We start from the raw sequence: 16477 nt of genomic DNA, 5'->3' as shown, positions 1-16477 counted from the left end.
ACCTCAGATCTCAAATAACTACCAAGAGCCAGGTATGCCAAGGGTCTCTGCCTGCAGCATGGACAAGCAGGAAGCCAGAGGCAGATGGGGGTCACAGAGTAAGACCTGTGGGGAGTGACCATGTATCAAGGCAGTGATGCTGTGGGGCTGCCCAGCCTGGCTCCGCTCCTAAGGCCACACCCAGCTTGCCCTCAGCTCTCCATCTCACCCCTTTTAGTTTCTGATCCAAGGCAAGGGGCCAGGTTTGTGCCCCAGGATGCTACTTCTGTGGTCTGAGTCTCTAGCTCTGGCAGTGTACCACCTACATGGCTGCATTCCCATGGTAGGGGCAGGACAGTGAATCATCCAAGATGGCCCAGGAGGTCATGTCTGGGTTCCCTGAGCTCTACTATAGTTCTCCCTGGTCTTCCATCCTTTGGTATATGGTGGTCCATACCATCTGGCAGCAGGTCCAGCCTTGGACCCCCAACCCCAGCTCTGACTAACATCCCAAGAAGCAACCTAAGGAAATCTGCTCCTCTCCCTCCAACCACCTGCCCAATGATACTGCCCGCCGAATTGCTCCGTGCCTAAAGCCCAGCCCTTCTGATACCCCTCCACAGCATCCTCAACTCTTCTCCCTTCTGCCCCAACCCCTCCAGCTGGACACCAGGCCACTTTGGGCAGGAGGGAGCAGAGCCAAGGTGGAGCCAGCAGCTTCCATAGAGGCCTATGTGCCCCTTGGTGGGTGCCCCTCTGGCTCCCCACTTCCTGCCTGAGATTTCAGCCAAAGAAAATCATTAGCAGCCAAGGCTGGGGGAGGGGGTCACTTCAGCCTCCTTGCCCCTCCCCTCCCAGCCTCCCTGGCTGGCCACACTGTTTATTATTCTAAAGGAGGAATTTGGCCTGTTGGCCAGGAGATGGGAGGTCACTGCAACAGGACTGGTCTGGCTCTGGAAGGCTGGGCTGGCCATGTGGGCTGGCCCTCATGGCATGCTGCCTGACCCTGCTCCCTTGTGGCTCTAGCACTTGGCACCCAGATCCTCTCCCCTTCAGATCCTCTCCTGCTGGGCCTGGGGCTGGGAGAGGCCTAGAGCTGATACTCTGAGCTAGGAGGAACCCTTTTTGAATGGGCAGCAGAGGCCCAGAGAGGGGTGGAATCATGCCTCAGACACACAGAAAAAAGGCAGATTTAGCCTATGAGGGGAAGCTAGGCTGGCCAAGGAAGCTCAGGGAGTGTGTAGATGACTTAGAGAGGGTGTAGGCACCCCAGGGATCTTGGACTGGCTTTACTCTCTAGGAAATGAGCATTTTAGCTCCCTTCGTAAAAGACTGTGGATTCATGGTGAGACTGAGCCAGTCTCTAGCCCTCTCTAGGACTCTGTTTCCCCACCCATACGTGGAAAGATTTGGACAGGTCCTCTCAAAGGGCTGTCCCTATTCTAAAGCTCTGCCTTCTTGACTAGCCAAAGAGAAGATTCTAGTTGCCATTATCTTCATTGGGGTGTTTTGAGGAGATGGAGGCTGGCAAGAAGGCTGAGGCTACATTCCTGAGGCCAGAGTCCCATGAGAATCCATCACTCATCTCATTCATTCCATGGGTGGAATTTTCCTGAATGTTTGGTCACAGCCTTGCTCAGAGGGCTTTGACAAGTTGTTTCCCTCTGGGGGGCCTCAGTTTCCCCATCTATACAACTAAGAGTTAGAAATAGTCTTTCGGGTGACTTCCAGCCAAATGAACTAGTGATACGAAACCCCGGAAGGTGGCAAGGAAGGATGGTATGGACCACCATATACCAAAGGATGGAAGACCAGGGAGAACTATAGTAGAGCTCAGGGAACCCAGACATGACCTCCTGGGCCATCTTGGATGATTCACTGGCATGCCCAGTTGTCCACTCCATGCCTTCTGGACCTCTGTGTGCTGCCCAGAGGTTACTTTGTTTCCTCCTCCAGGGAGGAACAGGCAGTTGATGGGGTTGGTGGGTTGCCTGTGACAGCTTCCCTTCTTTAGGGGGGTGATGCTCTAGGGAAAAACCAACTGTGACAGCTTGGTTGTCACAGTCAGGGAGCAGGTACCTCCCCCCAATATCTGCCACTGTCTCCCATCCAGGGAGGCCCCTGAAGTAGAGGTAGGGAGGGCACCCTTAGGTGTCCCCCTTTTCTTATGAAAAGAGTGCTGTGTACCAGGAAACCCTCAGGATTCCTCCTGTTCTGGCCAGGTTGGAGGAACAGATGCCCAAAGAGGGGGTTATGCCCTGCTCCTCACAGTGAATCAGAGGGACCCCTTAGGAGAACAGAGTGAGTACCCTAAGTCCAGGGGAGCAAGCATGCTTGAGAGTCATTCTCAGAGCCCCAGCCTTCCCTTCTCCAGGCATATACAATCCTCTACTCCTTTCCCACCGCCTTAGTCTAAATAAATCCAGTCCATCTTGGCCACATCCGCCAGCAGCAGCTTCCCTCCCTCAGGGTCCAGAGGCTCCCACGACACAGGCAAGCCAGGGAGGAGGCCCTGCATCACTGCGGGGGAGCCTGCACACGGTGAGCACAAGCACGCAGCACAGATGTCTGCCTACGCACTTATTCACATGCTCCTCTGAAACACATACAAGTACAACGGGTTGTGTGTGTGCCCAGCCCTCATGAAGGCCCTGAACATGAGCGTGCCTATGCAAAACATACATGCACCAGCTCCTGCTGTGCCCAGCACGTATGTACACAGCACACATTGCTGCCTAGGTGCTCTCTCAGGTGTCTAATGGAGATTGCCCATGTGCAACAGATCACATGTGCACCTGGCATGCACAGCATGCACAAAAGGTGTGCACAGAGAATCCCAAACTCGCCTGAACATGCCTTCACATGCATGCACAGACAAACCAGAAAGCTGATGCATTTTGTGCATTTGCTGCACCATTTACTGCCCCAGGGACCATTCTGAACACTGGACGTGTATTGACTAACTCGATCTTCAGTCACCTCTATGAGGTAGGTACAATGATCACTCCCATTTTATAAGTGGGGGAAACTGAGGCAGAGAGCACCTCAGAAACTTGCCTGGGAACACAGAGCCGGTTGGGGCTGGACAGAGATTAAAGTGAGGGATGTGGCTCCGTGCTCTATGCCACTCTACTCCCCTGCTGCAATGCTCCATGTGGGTGTTTGGTTGGGTGTGGGAGAGGACGGTGGGGACTGATTGAAACAGACAGATTGAGACTTACCTAGCTGAGGATTGACAGGACTTGGTGATTGTACAGAGAGGCATCATAGGCGAACCCCACCCCTGTCTCTGGCTTGGAAGCCTAAGGGGCAGGAGTGTGTGTGCCGAGGGGACCGTGTCATTTTCTGAGTGAGAACAAGGCCAAAGAGCAGGAGCTGCCACCCAGCTGGTTTAGGTTGTGGAGGGTCTGTGGGCTGGAGGCAGGGAACAGGCTGGACAGCCAGCAGGGAGGCAGGGATGGGGGAAGCCCCCCTGTGGAGAAGGGGGTACTGGGGCAGGCAGGCCCAGGCCAGGGATGCTCTGAATATACAAGATGCCTGAGGGAGGAGGAGGCCTGGCCATGGGGTCACAGGGTCAGAGTCTTGGAATGTCAGAGCTCCACGGCCCTCAAGGATCATCTATGGGCTCCAACTGCCTTCCTGTGCCCCACTGGACAGGTGGGCAAGCAAAAACTCAGAGAAAGAAAGGGAGAGGTCCTTCTATTTTTGGCTGAGGCTGGATGGGCACAGGTGTCCAACAGGGCACCGAAGCTCCCCTGCTGGGCGGCCCTGGGCCTCTGCCCCTCCTCAAACATGGAGTTGGTGGCTCAAGGCCCAGGATTCAGATGGCAGCTGCTCCCCTTGCCGTCTCCACAGCACACCTCTGCCCTGCCACATACTGACCTTTGAATCAGGTTACTTTCCCTACACTGTCCCAGCCAGGTAGGATCTGCAACTAGGACTTAGAGGAAGTGACTTGCTAAGTCCTGGGGGAGTGAGACACAGACTCTAGGCTCCTGACCCAGTTTAGTCCTCTCTTCTCTATACTAGGGGCCCCAGCTGGGCAGACTCCTGGGGAGCAAGAGAGAGGGTCTGGATTCTAGTCCCAGCTCTGTGGTTCACATCTAGTCCCCCCCATCCTCAAGGGATACATCCCAAGAGCCTCAGCAGACACTTGTGACAGGAATGAACCCTGTAAATGTGTTTTTCTACATACACGCCGATGATAACGTTTAATTTATAAATCAAGCACCATAGAGATGAACAGCTACAACCAATAATAGAACAATTACAACAACATACTATAGCAAAAGTTATATGAATGTAGTCTCTGTCTCAAAATATATCTTACTGTACTATACTAATCCTCCTTTCTGTGATGCTGTGAGATGATACAGTGCCTACGTGCAGAGATGAAGTGAGGGAATGACGTGGGCATTGTGATGTACTGTTAGGACACTACTGACCTTCTGATGCTTTCAGAAGGGTCATCCAGCCATGATAACGTCAATGGATGGATGGCAATGGTTGGATGTTGAGGACCAACAGGAGGGTAGTGTACACAGCATGGATACACCAGACAAAGGGATGTTTCACTCTCAGGCAGGATGGAGTGGGACAGCCCGAGATGTCATCACGCTACTCAGAGAAGCATGAAATTGAAAACTTACACATTGTTTATTTCTGGAATTTTCCATTTAATATTTTTGGACCATGGCTGACTGTGGAAAGGGCAACTGTGGGTAAAGGGGCCAGACAATCCTGACCTGCCCCTCTCTGGGTCCCAGTTTCCCCATCTGTACAATGGGGTGGGCAGGGCTGTCATGGGAGCATGTTTAGAACCCTGCTCTGGAAGGCTGCTGTGCTGAGTTAGAATGCTGGGGTGGGGGCAGGGGCACCAGGGAGGGGCCCCAGCCGGAATGTCATGACTCAGCTCAGAGAAGACAGTCAGTTCCAGGCAAGAAGAGGGCAAGCAGCGTCTGGAGCCAGGGATGGAGTCTTCCTGCCAGCAATTGGAGACTTACAAAAGTGACAGCAGCATAGCTTGGACCTGGCAGCAGGCTGACATGTAGATATGACCTTTCATGGTCCAGGGGGGAGAGTAGGGTCCAGAAGGAGGAGAGACAGTTATAAATAGGGAGAAGAAACCTGGGATGGGCAGAGGTTCCCACCTGGTCCCTTTAATCCCACTTCTGTAGCCCCATGTCCTACTTCTGTTCATGGGAGAGGGCTCAGTGCTTCATCCTTACACGAGTCTCCCCCAAGCCTCAGGATCATGTAGTGATGGCGCTACCTCTAGGCCATGCTGCTTCTGGATCCAGGGGCCTTTGTGTTTTCCAGGTGCCTAAAAAATCTCCCTCAACAAAGCAGGAAAAATTGGCTAAGCTGTGCACAGTCTCTAGCTGTCCTGGAAGTCCAAGTAGATGGAAGAATAGGGCCGCTTCCGTGGAAGGCCGTCCTGATCACCCACCCCGCCCCTCTGGCACAAGCTCAGTTGCCTCTGGCTGCCTCTCTGCAGCTCCTCTCCTGGCTCCTTACTTCCAGTCTGCCCCTCCCGTGTCCTCACACCCAACCCAAGGCACCTTTCTGAAACGCCCACCTAACTTTGTGTGTCCCTGATCCCACTGCTGTTCACTGTCAGCCTCAGGCAGAGCCTTCCCGCCCTGGCCTGCCACAGTTCCCTCAGGGACAGCTCCCTCAGGGACAGCTCCCTCAGGACAGAGGGAGGAAGGCTGCTGCCCTCCCCGCTCCCAGGAACCAAGTCACTCACTCTGTGCTCCTCCCCCCAGGGGACCTCCCAAGGGACACAATGGAAAGAAATGACCTATTTTCTGGAAGTCTAAAATAAAATGAAACATCTGTCTGGAACAGAGCCAGGCTGATAAAGAACGGACTGATCACCCAGCCTGCGCCCCCACCCCCGCAGCACACCCCCCCTTACCCGTCAGAGTGTGTGTGCTTGGGGATGAGGGGGCCATGCCGGCCACTTGGAACAGCTCGTGGGAAAGCACTCAGTGTGTGCCTCGAGGCTGCTGAGGCCCAAGGGAGGGGGCCTATGTCCCCACGAAGGCTAGGCTAGGAACCCCTGGGAGAAGGAGGTCAGTGAGAGGGGAGGCCACTGTGAGCACGCATTTCCTGCCTCCTGAGGCACCTCACCACTGGCCTTCCCTACTCAGCCCCCATGGGCACCCCTTAAACCCAGTGGATCCCCCTGATGGTCCCCATCAGCCCCTTTCAAAAGGAATAGGGACTTACATGGCCTTGAAAATAACGAGAATAATAATAGCTACCTCTGATTTATTTATTTTTTTTTTAATTTTTTTTTTAATGTTTTTATTTTGTTGCAGTTTGCCCCAGGCTGGGGCTTGAACCCACCACCTTTGGCATATGGGACTGGCACCCTATCCCTGAGCCACAAGTGCCACCCAGCTACCTCTGATTTATTAATAGTACAGTTGACCCTTGAACAACATGGATTTGAACTGCACGAGTTCACTTACATGCAGATTTTTTCAATAAGTGGGCCTGTCTCTCTTTTCTCCCTTTCTACCTCCTCTACTCCTGCCACCCCTATGACAGCGAGACCCAACCCTCCTCTCCCTCCTCCTCCTCATCCTACTCAGTGTGAAGACAATGAAGTTGAAGGCCTTTATAATAACCCACTTTCAGCTGATGAATAGTAAATATATTTTCTATTTCTTATAATATTCTTAACATTTTTCCCTCTAGCTGACGTCATTGTAAAAGACAGAATATAATACATAGGACATACAAAACATAAATAACATTACATGGGCTGCTCCTGTGGCTCAGTGAGTAGGGCACTGGCCCCATATACCAAGGGTGGCAGGTTCAAACCCGGCCCCGGCCAAACTGCAACAAAAAATAGCCAGGTGTTTTGGCAGGCGCCTGTGGTCCCAGCTACTCAGGAGGCTGAGGCAAGAGAATCACCTAAGCCCAGGAGTTGAAGGTTGCTGTGAGCTGTGATGCCATGGCACTCTACCAAGGACAACAAAGTGAGACTCTGTCTCTAAAATAAATAACTAAATAAATAGCTTTACGTGATCCTTTATGTGTAAGACTTCCAGTCAATAGAGGCTGTTAGTTAAGTTTTGGGGGAGTCAAAGGTTATATGTAGATTTTTGACTTTGTGGTGGTCAGCACTACTAATCTCCACATTGTTCAAGAATCAAGTGTATTTAGCACCCACTACCTGTGCTAAGTTCTTCATGTGAATGATCTCACTGAGTCCTCAGAGCAATCCCATGACATTGGTGTTGCTTTCTCATTTCACAGAAGAGGAAACTGAGGTGCAGAGAGGTTACATTGTTTAGCCCAAATCACAGAGCTTGCCAGCAGTAGATCCAGCGTTCCATCCTGGGCAAACTGGCTCCAGAGTACACAAGCCCATTGCCCGTGTAACAGTCTCTGTGGCAAGAAGCAATGAGAGAAGCTGGAAAGAGCTCAGTCTGGTACCTGGCACAGAATAAGCGCCCACCCAGTGGGTCACCAGCCTCGTTCTCTCACCCCCCTTTCTCTTCTCCCAGTTTCGTTCTTTCATGTCTCTTTTGAGCCGGGTGAAGCTGAATCTGGCAGTCTGTTGGGGAAAGTCACACCACTTTTCACAGAGCCGTATAATCTTAGGGGTGAGAGGGACCGTACATACTTTCTATTCACAAACCTTTCACCTCTTCTGCGATTATACACCTCCCATGACAGGGATCTCTTCCCCTCACTCGCAGCCCATTCCATTCTTGGCCAGCTCAGAATCCTCAGACTACAAGAGACTTTAATTACATTGAGCACAATGCATCTCATCATGTCCTCTCTATTGGCCTGCTTCTACCCACCGGCCCCCTGACCCCTAACCCAGGACATTGTTCTTCTCATTCATTGTACTGATGCTCCCTAATTTGAAAATAAACAAAACCCCCTACTAGTTCAGAACCAAGATTTTCTCTAAACAAAATGATCTGGATACTTTGTTTCATTCTGACAACAGCTGTAAAGGAGGTACACCCATTGTCCCCACTTCACAGATGAGAAAATTAAGGCTCAAAGAGGTTTGATAACTTCCCTAAAGTCACACAATAAGCAATACACCAAGGAGCTGGAATGCAAACTCAGGCCATTCTGACTTCAAGCCTGTGTTCTCGACTGCCATGCCAGACTGCCCTGCTCCTGCCGAGAAACAGCTCTTTCCACAGAGTAATGCTTCCACATGGGGCTCATTGGGGTGCATAAAGAATACAGGCTTCCAGGCATGAGTGGGTCCTCAGAGGCCAGAGTACTGACCCTGCTCCCATTGAAGGGCAATGTGGACCCTAGGTCACCCAGTAATTTGAAAGTTAACCTAGAGATAGAATATGGGATCTTTCAGTAACTTCATTGTAGAGGTTGAGGATCAATCCATAATGGAGCAGGGTTTCTGTGCTGCCTTGAGCCCCATCCCAAGGGCCTCTGAGACGGGCATCTAGGCAGTCAGACTAGGTGTTTGGCCAGCTCTACCACAGGCTGCTGTGCTCAGGGTCCAGGTCTGCCCCTGTAGAGGCCCAGCACCCTCTGCCACTGTTCACAGAGGGCCAAGGCCTCTGCAGCTGCAAAGCTCCAAGCCTCCACCATCCCTCTGCTTCCCTCCCTGCCCCCAGCCCCAGAGCCTCATCTCCGGCCGGTGCCATGGCAACAGAGAGCGCCAGGCCCTGGCAGCCAAAGGAGCCCCTGAGAGGGGTCCCAGGCTGAGGCTGGGGAGGGGGGTGTGGCAGGCGCAGACAAGCAAACCTTCTGTTCCCCGGGCTGCTGCCAGCCTGGATCAGCCATGGGCTGGGGTGGGGGCCACAAACAGAATGAGTTCTCAGAGCCAAGTGGGCAGGGGACAGGCAGGCCTTGGGGCCCGTTTGTGCTGACCCACCAGCACACAGCCTTCCCCCACCAACCTAGAGTCCACAAACCCCACAGGGGTGGCTAGCTAAGGAGTAAACCCGCCATTAATTGGTGCCAATTATGGAACATTGAGATTCCCCTCAGAGCCCTCCTGGGCAGCGGAGCACAGGGGGAGAAAGCTCCCATGTTTCATTGACCCTCTCACTTTCTCAGCATCTGTTCTCCCACCCCTTTCTACAGTTGCTCACTTCGGTTCTCTGTGCCTCAGTTCCCTCATCTGCAGATCGGGGCTCATCACTGGCCTGCCAGGGCTATTGAATGAGTTAATACACACAAAATGCTTAGAACAAGGCCCAGCAAACAGCCCTGTGCAAAGTTAGTGGACACGTTATGATTATTCATTCACTCATGGGAGAATAAGTCATTCACTCACTCACTCAGCCTTGAGCACACAGCCAGAACTCTGCTAGATTGGGCTTGTCAGCAAAGGGATCCTGTGATAAATGAGACAGTGCAGAAAAGCTTCTCCCAGAAAGGTTCCTCAGGAAGGGGTGGTTGCTACTATTATTGGTACTGCCAGCAGCAGCCCTTTCTATTGCACTGGGGCTCGGCCAGGAAAGCCTTGTCCTAGCAGCACTCAGGGATTTAGCAGCCAACCCCAGGCCAGACTCAAGTCTAATGACTCTCAGTCCACTGTCTGTCAACTAGTTCTTTTCTGTACTTTTATCTTAGTCTCCTAATTTAATTTCCCACAAATCAGGAAATATCCTATGGAATATTTGTGGGAGTTGTTAGGTGAAACCCACCTAGCAACTATTTGAGGATACCTCCCAGTTCCTAATACACATATGGGATTAGGTCTACTGTAGGTGCTCAGTAGATGCTCACACAAGATGAGAAATCAAATTGCTATGTAGGGTAAGCTTTTCTGTCCTCAGGTCTAGGGCCTCAGCTACCCCTAATAACCCAGATTCACCAGGCTAGGGGACTGGGGTGGATAGGCAACATTTCCTTCTAGGGAGGTGATAGGGATGGGCTGGTGGGGGCAGAATAGACATCCAGGACTCTGGAGCCAGCAGGCTGTGCCCGATGCCACCCAGTGCAGGGAAACGGCACGGGAGCCCTGCCAGGCAGGAGCAGCAGCTCTAGAGGGAAGCCACTCATTCCTGGGTCCAAGTCCCAGCTTTACTACCTCATAACAGTGTGACCGCTCTGAGTTTAACTTCTCTGTGTCTCAATTTCCTGGAAAATGGTAGAAGAGACCTCCTTTTCCACTGCCAATGATGCAAAGCACTTAGCATGTCACAAGTGCTCAGTACAGGGTAACTACTGTGACTAAATGATTACCCCAGTGGGGAGGGCTTCCTGAGGGAGGCGTCCTTGAGCTAGGCCTCCTGGGTTGGTTGGGTTCTTTGACAGGTGATGCCAGGGGAGAGTGTTCTTCAGGGCTCCCTAGGAGATAGCAAGGCACCTGGGAGAAATGGCAGGGAGAGATCTGTTTGGCTAAAAATCAGGGATTTTCAGCAAAGAGTAGGTGAAGCAAACAGAGGTTACTTTGGGAAAGGTTTGGGGTGCTGGGCAAGGATTTGGGGTTTGCCCTAGAGACACCAGTGGCGAACTTTTTAGGGCATTGACAGTGATGGTGAGTGGCTAGCTGCTGGCTGGGCAATGGTAATGCTGCAACTCCAAGCACTGTGAGGTGTGGGGCCTCTGCATAGGAGGTGGCATTTTGTGGGAAGGCTATGGATTAGGATGGGGACATTGGAGGCAGTAAGGCCAGCTTGGGGGATGAAAGCCATCTCAAACCTAGGCTGAACTCACTGACGGGACCTGCTACATAATTTGTCGGGCAAATACAAAACGAAAGCTCAGGGCTCCTTGGTAAAAAATTATTTAGAATTTCAAGCTGGTGACTGCAGAGCAATCAGCCAACCACAGGCCCTTCTAAGCATGGGGCCCTCATGAGGCTGAATGTTCAAGAAGTTATCCCTACTCCCTAGACTAGAGGGGAGACCATCTGTCTGTTGGATGGCCATCTGCCCATCCATTGGTTGTATGTATTTATTTATCCAGTCGCTATTTCACTATTCATTCAGCAGGTAGGCCTCAGGGTGGGAACTGGAAAGTACACAGGTACAGGTGAGATTCGAGTGGTCCGCAGTCCACTGGGTCAAACCTGAGCCTTTACCTTCAAGTCTCTGGTTTGGGAGAGGCCAGAGCTTCTATGACATGTTTATAAAGCTGAGCCCTGCCTCTCTAATGCTAACTGGAAACCCCCCATGTCAGACCCACTTAGGTTCAGCCTCAGGAATGGAGAAGCTGGTGAGATCACTGTCCTTTGGTTTCTACTTCCCAGTAAGCAGAGCAGCAACAAGGATGTGGCAAAACAGCCACAAGAACCCTGGCAGAGACTCTCAGGGGCTAGGAGCAGAGCCAATGGACCTCTGGGGTCATGAAGCTTCTCCCTAGGCCCCTCCCCACTTTACATAAGAGAAAATCATGGCCAGAATGGAGGAGCAATGTAGCCAAGAGCTCCGCGGTTCAGAAAACTACACAGGAGCGTCCAGCCCTTGTCAGGATGGCCTCACGCCAGAGAGACCTGGAGGCTAAGCCCTGGACCGCAAAGGGGGAACTGGCCTCTCTAGGCCCTTAAGGAGATGATAAAGATGCAGCACCTGTGGCGGCATAGAAGCCAACCTGGGTTCTGGGCTCAGGGCCATCACTGATGATCTTTATGACCTTAGGTACATCCTTTCCCCTCTCTGGACCTCAGTTTCCCACCCATACAATAAACAAGTCCAATCAGGTGACCCCAAAAGTCCTTTCCATCTCTGACATTCAGGAACTTTCTGACCCCCCTGACCCTCCCAAGGGACAGCCCTCTCTATCACAGGGCGGAGAAGCTGGTACCTCTAGCAGATGAAAGGTATTCGGCACCTGAGATATCAAATAGCCCTGATCTGAAGCAAAGACAAGAGAGGAGATTAACGCATTTAAAGCAATATGCTTTGATTTTCAATCCCCTGTGCAGGTTGGGGGAAGGGCACCCCAGAAAGCACCTAGGGAGCTCTGGGTACAGGGCTTAGGGGTTCAGGAAGCTCTTTTTCCTGAGGCATCTTGGGAGGAATGTGAGGTGAGCTTCTACACTGTAAGCAACAAGTGTGTGAATTTCACACCCACTACCACCAGAGGTGGCCCTGTCTGTCCATCCTTCCCTTCACCTCTGGACCCCATCATTTGTGTGAGCCAAAAAAACCTTTCTTCCTCTCAAAATCAGAGCATATGGGGTTCAAAAACCCAGCGTTGGAAGGGATCTAAAGGGCCATAGCACCCACATACGACTCCCTACAAGCCACCTCCTTAAGCTCCCTTGCTTAGTACCCAGGAAAATGGGTATGTGGGCTCTGCAGGAACACACCCTCTGAGTTCCCAGAGAAACTGAGCCCATTAAGGGGCCGCTCTAATTGTTAGAAAGCTCCTCCTTGTTATTACAGGTTGAAGTTTTCCATTAGCTGTCATCGATCCTGACCTCTTTCTGTAATGTGTGGAGAAAGGGTAAGAAAAAAAACCCTTTCATTGTGAAGTTAAATATGCATGATCCCTGAGTACACAGCAAGGCTTGTGCAGCTGCCAATCTGGGCTGGCATGGCTTAGAATCCTGAAATTGTTTTAAGACTGGAAGAAAGCTTAGCGATCATCTGGGACAACCTCCTTGTTTGACTGATGGGAAAACTGAGGCCCCAAGAGGGACTGACTTGCTCACAGTCACACAGGGTTCTAGGGGCTGATGACTGCCTCTGGAATATGGATGGCCCCCAACAGCTGAGACTTTTCTTAGAGTTCACTCTGGATCCCCAGGGTGTCCTGGGCCCCATCCAGACATTTATCTCCAGACTCTGGAGTCAGAAACACAAAGGGCAAGACCCAGCTCCACGACTTCCCAGCTATGGGACTTTGGACAATGACTTAACCTCTCTGGGTATTTCCTCATCTGTAAAGTGGGGAGAGTTTCTACTGCTTGAGGTGGTTGTGATGATTAAATTAGTCCAGTAAATATTTGTTAAGAGCTTACTGAATGCCAGGTTTGTGTCAGGCACTGAGGAATACAGCAGTGAACTCTGATGCAATGGACGTAATGCACGAGCGAAGTGCACACAGAGACCACTCAGGGGGGTTGATTCCTGTTGTATCACCCTGCCCATGCTGCTTCCTGGCTAAGATGCTATGAGCTGTGACCCTGGGAAGGCACCCAGGGCCCTTTACCTTCTTTCCCCTTACCCTGAATCGTAAGAGAGGGCTGTGAAAAGAGTCCCATGCTAGGGACCCACTGCCCACAGGGTTCTGAACCATATACAAGGAATAGGTGGGCATTTCAGGGTGTCTAGGGATCCTTTCATCCCTTTCTCCCTCCCCACCACACTCAGCAGCCTGTCCTGAGCAAAATGCCCAAAGCATCCTCCGTTGGCCTGTGAGACAGCTAGTCTCATTGGCCTGTGAGACAGCTGGTCTCAGAGTCAGACTGCAGCTTGTGCCCTCAGAATAGACACAGGCCTTTAGAATATACATGCTGTCCAGGTCCCTTTCACCAGCATAGCCCTTTGCAGGTTGCAGACCAATTTCATAGCCAAATGATCTTGTGGAGTAGTGGCCCTCTCTGAACCAGTGGCTTTAGGTCAGCCTGTGATGTGCAGGAGCTATCCGAAGTGCCTTGCTCATGCTGTTGCCTCCTAGAGCCCACCTACTGCCCTGCTGCTCACAGATGAGAAGACTGGGGGCCAGAAAGGCCAAGGTGCTGGCCCAGGGTCATGCAGCCAGAGTGGAATTGGGGATTAATCTATAGTCTTCTGATGCCCAGGCCTGGTGCCATTTGTCCACAGTGCCCACTGCCTCCTAGATATGGAAGCAGCCCAGAGAGAGAACATAGGGGTCTGAGGTTGGCCATACAGTAGGCCAGGGGAAGCACCAGGTCTCCTGACTCTGAATTCACAGTGCTTTCCGCAGCCCGCCCCACATCTGTGGGCAATTACAAGTCCCAGCTCTTCTTCCCACAGAGGAGGGCAGGCTGACTGATAACTACTGTCTACCAGGAGGGTGCTGGCCAGATGGTCTCCTTCCTCTCCCAGGACTAAGCCAGGGCCCAGGTGGACCTTGGAACAATCAGACCTGAGGCTGCACTTTCTGTTGGGAGTAGGTGCTGAAGCCAGGAGCAGGCTCTGTGGGAGGATGGGGATTCTCTCCTCTGGTGAGCACATGGGTTATGACTTTGGATTCAGGAAGACTTCAGCCTAAATACCAACACTACTAACTGTGTGACCCTAAGAAAGTCACTTGGCTTGGTTTCCTTATCTGCAAAATGGGTAACAACACTGAAGTAATAGCACCAATTTCAAAGACCTGCTTTGAGGATTACAAGGTACGTGAGGTACCAGGCACTGTGCTTGCATGGAGTAGATGCCCAGTGATGGGGATCACCATGACTATATGTCCCCAAGTGCTGTGGATTCAGGGTCTTCTTGGAGATGGGGAAAGACTACATGACTTCAGAACATCTGGGGGTCACAGGGAAGAAGTGTCTCTTCTCACAAGGACACATCTCCCTGCTTGCAATAGACAAATGAAGTCTGGAGGAGCTGTGTGATGTTTTGGAAGGGCACCTGAAGGAAGGCAGGAAGCCTGGGTTCTGGTCTCAGTAAGTCCCTCTGTCCTCTCACCAGCATGTTTTTTTGGCCTCACTGCCCATCCAGGGCTGGGTGTTAGGGACAGAACACAAGATGGAGAAGCTTGAGGCTTGAACAATTTCTGCTGTGCAAACAGAACACAAGCAGGTTCCAGCACGAAGTGCATGGCAAGCGCCTGGAAGACTGCAAGAGCCCAGGAAGGCTGCCTGGAAGAGGTGGAGCATGGAGGACCCTCAAAAGAAAAGAGACAAGGCAGGGCATTCCAGGCAGGGGGAGAGAGGAGGCCAATGACCACAGGCAGGATGATACACATTCCTTCTGGGAATTCTGGGATCTGACTAGCAGGAACAAAAGGCTCAAGTTTGTAGTAAAGGGGCAAGGAAAGCTTACAACCTCGCCAAGCTCTGCGTCTTACTAACAGTGTGGCTACAGTTATGTGGCTGCTGTGAGTCTCAGGTTCCTTATGTGTAAAGCAGAGGTAAATGCAGTCCCCTCCCACCCATATGGGGTTGTGGGTGAGCATTACACAAGCTCATTCTAATCAAGCACTCAGCATAGGCCTGGCAAGCAGTGCCAGTAAGCAGCAGCCGCTGTTAGGAGTTGGGGCTTTTTACGGGCACTGGGGAGCCACAGCAGGATTCTGGGCAGGGAAGCAGTGTGATCGGACTTATGTTTTAGAGTGGCTTGGCGATAGCATAGAGGCCAGAAAGAGGAAGACAGTGAGGGAAGCCGAGCAGCCGCTTGGGACTAAGAGAATGGCCCAGTGGCCAAGTCCTTCACAGAGGAGCCCCCACATAGGGCAGCTGGAGCCCAGATCCCTGGCCCCAGCAGTATGAGCACTAGATGGGTTGCCACAGTTCTCCTCTCCCTAGAACTAGGCTCTGGGGGTTTGGAAGGACATCTTAGGAATCTGGAAAATTTGCAAATCCATGTAAATCCACAAAGGTTGCCTAGTGGCCGACTGGCCTAGAGCCAGAATCTTAGAAACAAGGCTTGAGCCAAGAGACAGGGGCTAAGGCCCTGAGGTGCCCAGTGCCCTATTAAGTCCCCTTTCTGCGTACCCTGCTTGCCTTCTCCCAACTCTCCTCTCCTGCCCCTCCCAGTTTCCGGATCTCGGACTGTGCTTTGGCGGTCCTGCCTGGCACCCAGAAACCTTGGGGGATGTTTGCTGAGGGCAGGGGCAGCAGAGATGAGGAGGCAGAGGCCCCTGCCCCAGAGCAGGGGAAAGGAGAGAACTGTCCTCCAGCCCTGACATCCCTTGCAGCACCCCAGCCTTCTCTCCTCATCTGGTTTTGTTAAAAATACTTTCCATTTTTTATCTACCCGAAAAAGTACAGAGGCACGGGCTGGGGCAAGGAGACCCAGCACCGGGTGGGATTCCCACCTTTCCCAGCACTTACCTTCTGTGATAGCTTCTGTCACCCCCTCCAGGAAGTCCTCCTTACTGCCCTCTTCCTGTTATCAGAAAGACTTTTGCCAGACTCAAAGTGAGCAACAGCTGGGTAGATGGGCAGGCAGAACAGCTACAGGCTCCTGGAGACTCAGAAGAAGGGATGGAGGGAAGGGTGCTGCAGGGGTGAGGAGCAGCCCAGGTTCACCTCACTCCCAAAGCATCCTTGGGAGGAGCAGATCCGCAGAGGGGCTACTCTGGCTCGCTCCCTCGCTCCTCTCTTGTCGCGTTGATCTGCTCTCTGGCTCCAAGATGCTCACAGAGCGATCCTGGGCCCCAGACCCGCAGACAGAGACTGCGGGCTGCTGGCAGCCCCTGGTGCTCACACCACTGTGAGCTTCCCTGCCTCCCCCCCTCACTTGGGGGAAAGGCTGTAGGGCGGCCTCTGATTGGCCCAGCTAGGAGAAGCGGGGCGGGGGGCAGGGAGGGTGGACGCGTGCGTCTGTTTTCAATTTCAGTTTTTTTCCTTTCTCTCTTTCTTTCCCCCCAAGTTTCTTGTTTTTCTTCTTCT

The 16477-nt window shown here is 52.3% G+C and overlaps 1 protein-coding gene across 1 annotated transcript in view; it reads right to left on the bottom strand.

Moving 5' to 3' along the window:
* The window catches only part of PDGFRB (platelet derived growth factor receptor beta), a 40279-nt gene extending 24024 nt beyond the window's left edge, over nucleotides 1–16255 (bottom strand). The window contains exon 1 of the mRNA XM_012809324.2: nucleotides 15917–16255. The gene's annotated coding sequence lies outside the window, so the exon portion shown is untranslated. The remainder of the gene's footprint in view (nucleotides 1–15916) is intronic.
* Between the last annotated feature and the right edge of the window lie 222 nt (nucleotides 16256–16477).

This window comes from Otolemur garnettii, unplaced genomic scaffold (genome assembly GCF_000181295.1).
Source record: "Otolemur garnettii isolate 467f Iridium unplaced genomic scaffold, OtoGar3 scaffold00003, whole genome shotgun sequence".
Taxonomy (NCBI): Eukaryota; Metazoa; Chordata; class Mammalia; order Primates; family Galagidae; genus Otolemur; species Otolemur garnettii.
This window is presented reverse-complemented; position numbering and strand designations above follow the sequence as displayed.